The 13919-nt window shown below is 32.5% G+C and overlaps 1 long non-coding RNA gene across 1 annotated transcript; it reads right to left on the bottom strand.

The window, feature by feature from the left end:
• Positions 1-5165: 5165 nt before the first annotated feature.
• On the bottom strand, positions 5166-6825 carry LOC111275815 (uncharacterized). The gene is made up of 3 exons (XR_016333769.1): positions 6524-6825; positions 5684-5734; positions 5166-5217 (listed from the first exon to the last, which is right to left on the bottom strand). It is a non-coding gene; the product is annotated as an uncharacterized LOC111275815 (long non-coding RNA).
• Positions 6826-13919: the final 7094 nt, after the last annotated feature.

Consider the following 13919-nt stretch of genomic DNA (forward strand, 5'->3'; position numbering starts at 1 on the left):
AGAATCTTTTTGTGAGGTCGCCTTTGACTTATAATGTCATTTCCTTGATCAAAAATGAAAATTTCTTTCTGTAAGATTTGAGAAAGAAGCTTTTTGCGTAAAGAAACAAGTCCTCTTCTTAAAACTTCCCCAACATCAGAAAGAAAGCTTTTAGCTTCAAAATGAGGGGACATTTGGGCATAAACAACTCTTGCAAGAGTTTTTACCTATTCCACCTGTACCACAAACTCCTATAATACGGACATCATCTCGCCCTATGTTGAGTTTGGAATACAGCTCTTTTAATTGTGAATATATTTGAGATAATTTTGCTACTATCTCTTTAACAATGTCTTCAATGAAGTTCGATTCATCCTTAGAAAAAAGAAAACAAACATTTATAGTTATAAAAAATATAACTTAGTGAAACTGAAAATAACAATGATATCAAATAAGTGATCAATTAAAATCTATATCTCTATTAAACCTAAAGATTTGTTGACACATTTTTTATTTGATAAATTACAAAAAAAAAAATTATTAAACTTTAGCAAGGAAAGAAAGAGTTATAACTACCAATTCACTGTTAATTTAGTGTTACTGTAGTCTGGTCGAGGATTGAAAGTCTTGAGTTTGAACTCCCAAAAGACAAAAGAAGAAGTTATAACTTACTTATCTTTTAAAGACCATCCACTGATATTAGCCACTTGGGATAAAGCATCTCGCCACCTTTGCGTCTTCTCTTTGTTGTCCTTATATTTTTTTTCATGCATGTCAAAGGCTTCTTGAACCGTATCTCTTTGATATCTTAAATGAGAGACTTCAACATCATAGAAAATTGGAAAAACCTGATATCCCCTTTCCTTCTTCCGTTTCACAATCTCGACAAGCTCATCTAAACACCAACTTGAAAAAGCATATCCTTTCGAAAAAACGATTATTGAACCCCATGATTCTCGGATTGCTTTCAAGATCCTGGGTCTGATGTCCTCCCCTCTTTCAAGGTTGTTATCATCCATGAAAGTGTTAATTCCGTACCGATTTAAAGCAGCATATAGATGGCCCGTGTAGCTCTTTCGGGTATCTTCACCACTAAAACTCAAGAAAATGTGATATTTCCATGGATAAATGGAAGAAGATGATGATGAAGATTGAGTTAACATTGTAAGAAGTAGGAGGAGGATAACACGATAGCTTGCAGGGTTTAAAAAAGTTTTGTTTGTCTCAGCAAATAGCCTAATACACCTACAAACAAACTTAAGAATGTCAATTTTGAACATCAAGAAATTAAGAGAGGAACACATCAATATGGTCCAATAAAGAAAGTGAAATAATTAATGCCATTAGGATATCATTTTGAATTTATTAGTAATTTCTTTTATATAGAATACTGAAGGTAGAAATTTATTTCATTTGAATATATTTAATATGTCCCCTCCCTCCTGGCCTAGTGGCCAAGGAGTGTGAACGAGGACACTGAGGTCTCGAGTTAGAGCCTCTCCTCTCCCCTAAAATCCCCTTGTACTCAAAAAAGGAATATATTTAATACAATGAATTTTGAATCATAAATGTCATTTTCAATATATTTTTTACATATTATTGATTTTTTCATTTAGTTTTATCATTTATTGATTTAGATTTTTTATTAACTTTTTATTGAACCATTTTTAGCAATAATAAATTTCACAAATTTCACTTAAAAAGCTTCATCTAAATCTGATCCAAAAGTAACATATTCAAAAAGTGGCAAATCACTCTGTGTATTCTTTCCACAAGTTGCTTTTAAATATATATTTATGAAATGAACTAATACATTTTGAACAATTAAGCAAGTAAATTTCGATTGCATGATAAATTTTATTTTCAAGATTCAACAATCATTCACTCGTGCAAACTGTATTCTAAGTTTACATCTGCTCTTCATGGATTATATCATCTTTATCTTCTGAAAGTAGTGACTTGTACCTAACACTAAACAAAATAAAGGATGCTTCCCTCCCTGCTTTCTTCTTACAACCGATTACAATCTAGCTCTTGATAATTTTTGGCCTTTAAAGGGTAATTTACCTTTTTCAACCTAAATCACCAAAACCATCAGCCCTTAAAAGTGAAGATCAAAGTAAGCATATGACCTAAAATTAAGGCCTAGGATTGTCAAGTAGTGTAAAATTTGCTTTTCTTATGTATGGCATGGGAGATATTGAGATCCATCAACTATCAACAAAACTTCCATATAAATATTGTCAAACAGTGTGGGGAAATTGAAGTTCTAAATATCACATCTCCATGACTCACACAAGGTGACATCTCAAACCTGAGACCATTCGATCCTGTAAACCTAGAAGCTCCACCTTAACACCAATAAGATCTTAAAATTTTTGTTGATTTTCAGCAATACCCAGTACCACTATTATAATTAAATCTAGATCGAATGATTTTATTGCAATTGTTCATCTTGCTTGACCAAATATTCATGTTTCAAATAAGACCATATAAAATCACTTGAACAATGTTTTTAACAAAGTTAAAATACAATCATTGTAAAGTCAACATCATAGGAAATTGGAAATAACTGAATTGAAAATTACCTGCTAATTTGAAACCCCTTGGCAGCTTGATATTTCTGCAAGACCTGCAAAAGGGAAGAAAAAACGGTGAAGAAAAAAAGGGCTAGCAGATAGTGAGAAGCAAACTTCCTTGGTAACTACAAAACCCTGGTAGAAGATATTTAAGGCGCAAAGAAATTAGCTAGTGGTAAAAGGAGGTGGAAGTCATCTTGATTGATATTAACTAAGAAATAATAGAGAGTAGCGAAACGAATTGTCAAAAAAGTAAGAAAAAGACACGGCCAAGGAAATTGCAAGCAAAATGACCTAAATTATTATGAGTTAATTCAATTGTTATGGTCTTGGAGCCACTTTCATGGCAGTTGCCACAAGGCAGACTTAAAGCTGCAATCTCGTAGTAATTTCCAACTTTTCTTATTAGCTATTTCCTTGCTGTCTGCCATAATTGTTGGCAATTGCGGGTCGACTACGGAGTATTACATACTGATTTTTCTACGGAGTATTGTTGGGGATATACCTTCTGGAGGGAGATTTAAAACACGCAAGACAAAAGAAAATGGCCAAGACATAACGAAGTTGATAAATCTACAAGCTCAAGCATAAATCTTGTCTCTTTCTAACATTTTAGATAGCCATTACTTCGGGTTGTTAAAAGATCATTGTTCTGATCAGGAGGAACAAGGGCCAAGCCATCGAACCATCTTTTGCTTCAATAGCTGTCTCTATTGCAATGTCGTAATATTTTGTTCATTTGACATGTTCGATCATCAGTCTAATTCTAATTACGTTATGAAATGCTAGCTAGCATGAGAATTCTAATTACTTTAGAATCTTGTCAAGATGGGCAACCAGTTTACTTGCTTTCTTGGATCTTATATTTGAACCTATGGTACATCAAAAACAAGAGAAATGAACAAAAATTATGAGTTAATTTTTATGGTTTTGCTGTCACTTTCATGGCGGGTGCCACAGTGCATGATTAAAGCAAATCCTAGTCTCGTTATAGACTCCATCTTTGTTAGTCCTCGTTGAATTTTGTGGCTTAAGATTTTGTTAGAATTTGCATGTTAAAGTACTGGGTGATTTCACACTGGCTTTTCCATTGCCAAAGTCTTTTTCCTTTTTTTTTTTAATAAAACTCATTTTCTGATGCGGTGAAAACCTCTTTGAAATCATGCTCACAAATGGAGCCTAAAACTGATAGCATGGCAACGTCAACAGACGAAAAACTATTTTTTTTTTATAAAAAAAAAAAGTAATACATAGAAAAAAGAAACCAATCTTTGTATATTTCTACAGGCAAAAAAGTACTTATCTTTGTATATTTCTACAGTACTTTTTTCAAACAATTTCAGCATGGAAAAGGGATAAAGCCTTGGATTTCATTGAGCAGATTGAAAACTTAGGCATTAGAATTCATTACATTATAATTTACATATAATAAGGTCTAAGCCCATGGCAATATCCTAGTGTTTGATCAAAATCAACTAAAACCACAGAATTTATACTGACCACCAACATCCAAATGCAGTTCTCCTGCTCAATCCGGCCAAGAACTAGAGATATTACAACATTCTAGGTAATAGAAATGTAATGCAGGAGTATAGGAAAGAAAGGCAGACCATAATGGTGATTGCATTAAATTACTTTCAAAATTAAGAATGAGCATTGACCGGTGACTACAAAATAGAGTCTGCTACTTACAATTTTGAATTAGTTGGGGCATTTGTTTCTTTGAACATTGTCATCTAGTAACAACCTAAAGTTTAGAATCTTCTGAAGTCGGGCAACTGGTTTTACTTGCTTTCTTGGAGCTTGGTTTGGATCTATTATACATTTCCTGAGAAAAGATTTGCTTCTGATGGACCTGTCTCTTTATGAACTACAAGGGAAGCTTCTGCAAAGAAAAATGGACACAATAAATTCTCAATTTAAACAGGAAAAATGTTTAAGAAACAGATTAAACCAAATGAACATAAAACCAATGGAATTGGTACAATAATAAATAAAAGGGTCCATCCTGTAAACCAAATGAGAAAGTCACGGAAGCAATTTTCCCAGCAAACGTGATATGCAATTGAAAGAGGTTAACAGAATGAGCCAGAATACTAAATAAACCAAACCCATACCTTATCATTAAACTAATCTAGGCTTGAGGTGGGAATGCCACAAAGAAAAAAACTGACAACAGGTAGCTACATGCTACTAATTTCATATGACTTCTTGCTCATAAGTTTCCCGATTGGTATAAAGGTTTCAAAAATATTCAGAATAATAGACTCAACTTGACCAACCTCAAATAGGTAGATTCTAATAGAATCAGTGGCGAAAAAGATTTTTTGCAGAACCTCTGCACCTAAGACATACAAAACAGGTAGCAGGAAAAAAACCCTTAAAAGAAAATGAAAATAGTAAATGAAGAAAATCTGGTTCCAATAGTATGTTCCCTGTTTTCATAGTTATTCTTCCACAGTTTATTGTTTACCATCATATAAAAACTAATGAAAGGAGATTTAAACTTACAATCCTCCTATGCATTAGGTAAGAACATGTAAAATGATAACAACTAATGACCCCCCAATTAAGCTCAAAGTTAGTATGATAGGGAATGTTGCTTACCATCTTCAGAGAAAACAAAGCAGATCCCAATTGTTTCTTCCTATTCTCCAATCTGTAAATTGAAAAAGATATTTACTTAAAAGATGAAAATCTCATGAACTAAAAACTTTCGCATGTAAGCAATCGTTTGATGTTTATTAAATATCAAATCAGAGAGCCAAAAAATAGCGTAGCTTAGGGCTATTGTAGACAATGAAATCCCTAGTGCATGACAAAATTTATCACAAACTAACTGCTTTTGATAAATGCGTGAGAGGGATGAGCCTAGCGCAATGGTAAAGAACAAAGAGGAAAAAATGGCAGGCAGCAAGAATCATTTAGATACTAAGAATTCTGAAATATAGATTGTCTGGATTAATTGTGAAAGCCAACGATAAACATCAATAAATAAATAAATAAAATGGCAGTCCTTAGTTGTTGGGTAAATATGGTCATCAATGAATAACCTTTCAAAACATAAATAACCTGGAACCTTTCTTGCTCAAGGTTTTACAAGATTTTGCAAGCTAACAACTCACCAGCTTCACTTTTTCATCTATGATTAATATTGGATTCATCGTACCCAGACCCTGAAATTCAATAACAACCTGATAATCACAATATGATCATAAAACAAAAACAACAATGAGATCTTATGCAGAACTGACAATGTAATACCGGTACATCAAGTAAACAAATATTCTTTATCTAACAAATAACCAAGAAACCAAACACTATCCTCTATTTAACTGGAGTGAGGGGAGTGAGGAGTGGGATGCAGAAAAGGGTAGAGCAAGAGTGTACGGATGTAAGCAGCATCTAAGGCATACTTCTAAACATATTATCAAAAGGTATAGTAATGCATTTCAATCAAACCAAATTTAAATTCAGCTGCAGCACAGCTCCAATCAAAGACCAAAAACATAAACAGGCCCAAATTTGATTGAAGCATAATTTATTGAAGTTTGATTGTTGAGGTTTGGTATGAGTGACCGCTATTTATAGTTCTCCTGCTATTTGCGGCCGTTAAGCTATGTGTGTGATTGGTTACTCTCATCTCCCTTGCGTGGATAGCCACCGCTATACTGCTATGCAACCGCTATTTGAACCCCAAGGCTGAGTGAGTGACTCAGTAATACTAACACAAATCCCATTCCACTCACCCCAAGATTTGAACTCAAGATTAAGAAAATATTAAAAACATAGCTTTGGCTTTCAAAGACTAAAACCAAGTAGGAAGAACCAAAAACCTAGAAATCTAAAAACTTCATAGAACTAAAAAAAAAAGGCGAGATTCAGAGCTTACAGAAAGAGTGTAAGGTGCATTTGGAGGAAAATCAATCTGCCCAGAAACAGTTTCAAGATCAAGCAATACATACTCTGTCTCTCCTTCCTCTTCATGGTCATTACCCCTCTTATGTTCCTCCATTACTATAACACCCACAAATTCATTTAAAAACAAAAAACTTGGTGGAAGCTTGTTGCTGTTTGATGAGGGTTTGTAAAGATGTAAAATGACGAAGATGGATAGACGCGCGGGAGATGGACCTGAGAAAAAAAATAGTTTATGTTTGGCGATGCTTTGTAGTTCCAGGTGTCATTCAATTTTCTGACAAAACAGCTTGGTGGAACGACAAGTAGTGCCATCCACGACCAAAGAAAAAATTGAATAAACTTTAATAGATTTCTGCAGACCCGTTTCTTGTTTTGGTCACTGTTATTTATTTGTTTATATGTTCTGACAAAATGAAATGTAATGTAATGTATGCACGCAATAATTTGTTTTATACAGTTATTTCGCCGTACTTTTCATGTGCTTGTGTGCATCTTCTTTTGGTCCCAGAAATAGTCTGAATCGTACTAAATTGGAACTGCATGCTGATTACCTCAAATGCATGCAGTCGAAGAAATATCCAGTTGGAGCATGGAAGTTTGCCTATCGGTTCTGGATCTTTCTAATAATTCATTGACTGGATTGCCTTCTGAGCGTGGTAAGGTTAGCAAATTTAGGATCATTAGTTATTCAATTCTGACACATCCTTTGTAATACCCAGCCCAAAAGATAACAGGGCTAGATTATTATCAGATCCTTCTAGTTTATTAAAAGATTAATTATTAGCAAAAATAATAGATGCATTTTAAAACAAAAAACTTAGTTATCATAAAATAAAATAAAAAAACAGAATTTTTTTTCTCATCTTACTTAGGATTAAAGAGCATTAAAAATTAAATCAAGTTGAAAACTCAAATTCAAAACCTACAATCGAATTAATTTTTTAAATGTGAGTATATACTTTTTTTTATTTAAGAAAAATATCATGTTGATTGTTATTATTTGAAGTTGAAATTATAAGAGAAAAATCAAGAAAAATTATGAAATATTTCATTAATCTTCATGAACAATTTGGACAAATTATTAGGTTTTATTTACTTCATGTTATTAAAATTTAATGATAATTATTGAGTAAATTCTAAAAGCTGAAAGTAGAGTTTTAGGTTTTTAAAAATTGAAGAAGAAATTTTGTTTTTAAATGAGATGTTATTATCTACAACAGTGAATTAAAAATGAAATTTTGTATTAATCAATAGATTATTGCTATAAGTATTATATATTGCTGGAAAGCTTGTTGAATTTATTTTTCAAAGAAATAAATAGAACTCGATTATGAGTTTTTTATGAAAAGCTGTCTGATTTTTACTTAAAGATGTATAGGCTACATGACAGCAGCATCAGTGATAAATTATGAAAATTGTCTTAAATTTTATAAAAGAAATTATAGATTAAGCCTTATGTTTGGAAAGCTTATTAGTTTATTTTCCAACGATATAACCGAAATTGAATTTAATATTTCCTATGAATAAATATATAATTTTTATTAGAAAGTATACATACAATCTGATAATAGCATATGATGTGGATTATTAAAATTATTACAATTAATTTACAAGGAATTAAGAGGTGGGCCATATATAGTTAGAAAACTTATCAAGTCTAGTTTCTAACACATTAAAAGAATCTTAATTCTGAGTTGGATATCTTAATGGTCATTTTAATGAAAGTAGTGTAGACTACCAAAATTGGTTAGTTGAATTAATCTTTGTATAACTTACTTGTTTTTAGCATAAATGATCTCAAAATGAGTTGATTAATTTATGTTTATATTGAAATGATCTTTTATAGTCTATTAATTATTTTGGAGGGAAAAACTTAGTGGAATTAAAATGAGGTAAGAGAAATCTCATGCACTTTGCTTATTTTCGAACCTATTTATATTTGTATGTTTCTAAATGAGTAGATATTTTATTTCTTTATCTTCGATATATGAGAATAGGATCAAGCATATGATTATTTTGTATTTTTGTTGAGTAAATGATGGATCATGCTTATGAATCAAATGAGAAAATGATTTATATTTAAGAAATAATTTTATGATAGCTATGTTTATATATCTCTGGGAAGTGGGATAATCAACACCAGAACTAATTCTATAGCTCTAACTAACGGGTTATAGTAGTTAGCATTAAGCTTTGGCTAATAAATTATAATAATTAGCAATAAACATGAGAATAAAATTGTCGATACGATCAATGTCACGAGTTATAGCAGTGATCGTAACTAACGATAAATTAATGATAATGATGATTTATATATGAAGATGATTTACAATGATTTTTAATGATTAATCAATGATTTAGTTTGATTATAATATTTGTATGCTATCATATTATGTAATGATTTATGAATTAACTTGTTTTAATATTGATTTATGATCTACAAAATGTTTGAAACAATGATGATTTTTGAAATATTTTCACATTTTGATTTAACGAATGTTTTGAATGATCTATATGACATGTATGAAAATGATATTTGATCCGGTAAAGTTTATGAGCTTATACTTGCTAAGTTGTGATTTGCTTATTCTCCTTTTTATTTTTTTATTTTTTTTATAGATAAATAAGTGATAAGTTTTCTTAGTTTTGAAAAAAGCAAAATGATCAAATTTGAAAGATTACCTAGATATTTGAGACATTATCAGCTAGTGAGATCTTATGAAACAGTTTTGTATTTTTTATTAGTTTGTACTTGGGTATATGAAAATTTATCATCACTTTATTGAAAAATTTTAGAATAATTAAAAAAGAAGGTTTTGTATTACTTTAAAGTTTAACTTCAAGATAATATGATCATATTGCATCTTAGTCACAGGGCGTGACATCCGTATTAGGAATGCATAGCTCATGATGCTCTCATGATGCAACAAAAGCATAGGTTTTCACTGACCGTATCTTTTATTTTTACAATCATGTTGAATGTGTTTTAGTCAATCTAATTTGTTGTTCTGTCTAGGCAAGATGACTACTCTGCGAAAACTTTTGCTCAGTGGAAAACTTTTACGAACTCTAAGAAGGTCTGAGGCATTGAGGGAGTTATTTGTTGTATAAGTTCAAGGTTCTTGTTAGTCATGACTTTATCAACTGATTTTTTTTCCCTGCTGTTCACTGGTTTCTGGACCTACGCCTGCTCTATTGAGATACCTTAGAAGTAGACTTTGTGAGGGTGAAGGTAGATTTATTTTCAATGCACATTCAACATAATACCCTTTTAGTTTATAGTCCTTATCTGGCATTTCTCTTACTTCCTCCTCCTTGCTGCTGCTCTTGTTTAAAATTTCAAATTGCCATGATTTCGGGTTCCCTATCATATCTTATTTCAAGTAATAATAATGAAGCTTTTGTTGTAGACGAAGCTAAAACTCCGGCCAGAGAGGAAGTAGTCACTACGGCAACTCGATTGTCTCTCACTTCAAAGGTATTTCCTTTATTATATCAACTTAAAATTTTGTTTTGACATTTGACTCTGATCTTCTATCTGAGTAAATTGTCTATTTTGTTTGAGATCTTGTTACTCTGGATTTAGAACCTAATAGGTCGTTTCAACTAATTACTACCATCTACCCCTCTGTCTGAGGATATTGGCTGATACTCTTTTTTTTCATTGGAACATGGTTTGCGTTACTGGATGCATGGATCCAGAAATATAGAGCATCCTACAAAATTGTGAATTTGAATCACTGCTTAAATAGAAGATTGATTTTCAAATTCTATAGCTAATGTTATCTCAAATTCATATAAGCACTAAATTTTTTTAGTTTCATGTATTGTCTATGTCATTTTCAACAATCCACGTCTAAATTCACTCTTTAAGTTCTTCGCATCCAATTTAAGAACTAACATATCTTGTACATGTACTTTCAGGAACTCTATCTAGAGGGCATGGGTTTGAGTGTTGTCCCATCCGAAGTATGGGAATCAGGTGAAATCATATAAGTTAACCTTTCCAGAAATTCCATCAAATATCTGCCACTTGAACTCTCCTCACGTTTATCCCTTCAGGTATTTGCTTTCTAGTTATCGTTTTTCTATAAGTTATTATTTCTTCCATAAGTATAGATTTTGATTTGGATGAAGTAAAATAATATGTGCATCCATGTTTGTGAATTGAGAAAAAAAGACATTAATTTTGTTGCTTGAAGCTTCCAAAGGACTTTTGCTTGTGAGATCAATTCTGTAGGCATGAAGTTTAGAGTTCATCCTTGACGTATTATGTATGATCTCTGCCTGACTTTTAGCGAATGACAGATTGGCTTGGTGGAAAGCAGATTGTTCCTGCTTTCTTAAATTGTTATCTGGTTTAATCGATGATATGCAACTCTCTGGTAACTCGTATTTAAATTTGCACACTTTAATTTTTATCGGGGAACAATATTAAAGACTGGCCAGTTACAATTTTGAAGTCACTTTCCAATCTTTATTGTTTGAAGCTGGACAATAATCCACAAAGACAGGTAACCAGGTTTGAATAATGATTCTGTCATGTACAAAATACATAAGATCATGTGGGAGAAACATGCAATTAAAACTGTTCTATAAAATTTTTCTTCTCCCTCAAATATTCTTTTTCACCAGCCTTCTAATCCTTAACTGTAGAGGGAGTAATGCATGCTTGTGCTGATAAAATAGTCTAAATTCATGATTTTCTCCTAGATATGTGCAAATAAAATATGCCCAATTGGTTACTGAATGCTATGTTCTTTCAATAATGGATCATCAATCTAAAATGGCTTAAGCATCAGATGATTGGATTGATAGGCACCGGAGACTCTGTCTAAGAACATTGAAATAATCAATTATTGTGGGATTGGTCATGTGTTAAGACATTTAAACTACTGCAATGGGTTGCATATTTCAATTCTTTGCTGCTAGGCTAGATTGGCTATAGGTAAAACTTTCAGGGGAATACAAGGACATATGAAACTAATACCAATAATTGTTTCTGCATCTCAACACATGCATGTTCCTATTTCCATCTGTATGAGCTGAACTATCTCTTATTTACTTGATTATAGATTCCTTCCGATGAATTCCAAGCAATCTCTATGCTCCAGATACGAGATCTAAGTGGGAATGCCGCTTCAATATTAGAGAATCTGGTATTTTCTAGCTTACCACACTTGAAGGAGCTTTATTTGAGGTCGGTGTTCTGAAAGTAATGAGATGCATGTGCACATGCAAAAGTACAGACACATTGATTTGTTTTTATTGGCATTTTCTATTATTATTATTATTATTATTATTATTTTCAACATTTGCTATTTGTCTTACTTCTATGTTGAATTGACAGACGAATGCAGCTACGAGAAGTCCCACCAGAGATAATGAGCTTATGTCAACTGCAAATCCTGGACTTGGCTAAAATTCCCTTCAATCAATCCCAGAGGTGAATATTCTGTTTTAAGCTGAGCCACTTATTATGAGTTCTTACAAATAAGTTTTGCAAGATAATTAAGCATCAATTCCACCGCTTTGATATTTGGCATAAACTGACTTCACTAACGGTTTGTGTAGTAACATCCACTATATAACTGCTATAACTACTTGTTTTCTGTATTAATCACGTGTGAATGTTCTGACATTTATCTGAAGTTGAAAATTTGTCTTAAATTCATTTTGCTGAGTGATGCAATTTATTTAGTGGCCCTTCATCTGCTGTGGTTTGTATAAATCCCTTCTAGAAAGAATTAGAGCTTTCCACCGAAGGCTTTCACATGCTAAAATAGAAGGTTATGTTTCCCATATCCCACTTTGTAGTTACCGCGTATAAATATCAATCAGCGTATCGATACTGATTGACCCAAACATGTTAAGGTTTGTACTATACCACATGTTTTGTGTTGTTGATGCTAATTGTTGGCCTGCATCAAATATTTTTCCCTCTGTTGTTCCACTTCTGACACATCAACTGTTATTAGTCTATCCTTTGTCGTGATTCATATGCAGGGACTTAAGACCCTTACATTTCTCACTGAATTGGACTTGTCTGACAATAACATTTCAGCACTGACCTTTACATCTTTTTTATATTGTTTGGGTGTGTGCGGGTTTCCTTTACCGTGGTCATTGTTCGGATTATGTTTCAGTAAGCTGTTCTTAGATAATGGGTTTTTTGCCAGGTTCTGCTTGAACCAAGCCTCCAGGTTTTGAGACTCGATGGAAATCCGTTAAGAAAGTATTCATTTTGAAAATCCTCACTTTATTTTTTTTTAAATTAATTTTTTGCCGTTCATTGTATAAACTCTTTGGTTTTGTATTCAATAAAAAGAAATAATGCTGAAAAAACTACTACTGCTGAGCTGTAGTTCATTTCAATACTTAAAAATAATTGAACACAGAAGCATTAAAGTTTCCCAAACTTGGTGTGGTTTCATGTTTTCTTTTTCTGTTGGAGTAGAGTCTAGCTCATGAATCGTCATCTGATTTTCTCTTTACCTTGATTTTTCAGCATCAGGAGGCCAATTTTAGACGGGAACCAAAGCTATTCTGAAATATTTGAAGGACAAACTTCCAAAGCAATAGTGTGTGAACACCTCTCGTTAATTAAGACAGCATGCAACTCTTTCATTTGTGTTTGTCTGAAAGCTCTACTGCTTGAAAGCTTGATGTCAAGCAGTAAAGCTTTTGACTTGATTTAAGTTGAGGATGTAACTCTTTCATTTCTGCTTACTTCAAGGGATGTTTTTCCTTAATGTTGTGGAGAATATGTTCCATTGAACGACCTACCTTGAACTTTAAATGTTAAAAACAACTTTGACGATTTTTTCTTGGGGGAAATATAATGCGTTGAAACAATGTAATTGTCAGAAAATAGAGGAAAATTGCATGAAGGCACAGCTCATGAAAAATAATATAAGCTTAAATTTGTAGTGATAAAACAGTAAGTAAATCAAAATATATTACATAAATTGGCAATCAGAAGAACTTTAGGAAGGTCTCCAATAGAGATTTGGCAATGGGATGATCCAATTCCACCCATTCCAACCAAACCTTAGGTCTTATATAGATTTTCTGGATAGGAGGAGAAGGAGGTTGAGGATGACCATCATCAAGCTGGGGAAGGTATAGAGGGATCCTGTTTAATATTCTACAATTCCTTATCCAAATTTCTTGGAGAGAATCACAGACCATTACTCCATTTGTGTTACAAATGCTCCTTCAATTTGGGCACAGAAGACAATCTCAAATAACTTAATTTGGGAAGAGCAAATTTGATGATGTTCCTGGTAACTGTTCCTTCTACCTGCATTTTCTGATCCTGAGGATATTTTTTCCTCCATTTCTCCAAATTCCTCAACACTTAACACTTCCAGTTAAACATGAACAACTTCTTTATTTTTCTAAATTTCTTATATAACTATATTGAAGAAAGGAAATTTT

This window comes from Durio zibethinus, chromosome 25 (assembly GCF_047325235.1).
Source record: "Durio zibethinus cultivar Kanyao isolate XHJ-2024 chromosome 25, ASM4732523v1, whole genome shotgun sequence".
Lineage (NCBI taxonomy): Eukaryota > Viridiplantae > Streptophyta > Magnoliopsida > Malvales > Malvaceae > Durio > Durio zibethinus.